We start from the raw sequence: 295 nt of genomic DNA, 5'->3' as shown, positions 1-295 counted from the left end.
GGAATGGCTCATTCCATTGTCTGCTGAATATGCCGATCTTAACTGTGATAGCTCAGAGGAGTATGCAATGCCCTAATGCCCTTGCTGTGTGTGTGGCCCTCTCTGGGGTGGGAGTGGCAGAGGCTGCCCCTGCCCTTTACCTCGGGGCTGCCGCAGTTACTAGCAGCTAATTGTCGTTCTTTTTCTTGCTTGGACCACAGTGTATGTTTTTTAGTGTGGTTGGCTTTGCCGAGGGGGAAAAAAGAAAAAGAGTCTGCATGGTTGGGACTGAGGAATACTGGTGGCAAAACTGAGT

Source organism: Acanthisitta chloris, unplaced genomic scaffold, assembly GCF_000695815.1.
Source record: "Acanthisitta chloris isolate BGI_N310 unplaced genomic scaffold, ASM69581v1 scaffold4350, whole genome shotgun sequence".
NCBI lineage: Eukaryota > Metazoa > Chordata > Aves > Passeriformes > Acanthisittidae > Acanthisitta > Acanthisitta chloris.
This window is presented reverse-complemented; position numbering follows the sequence as displayed.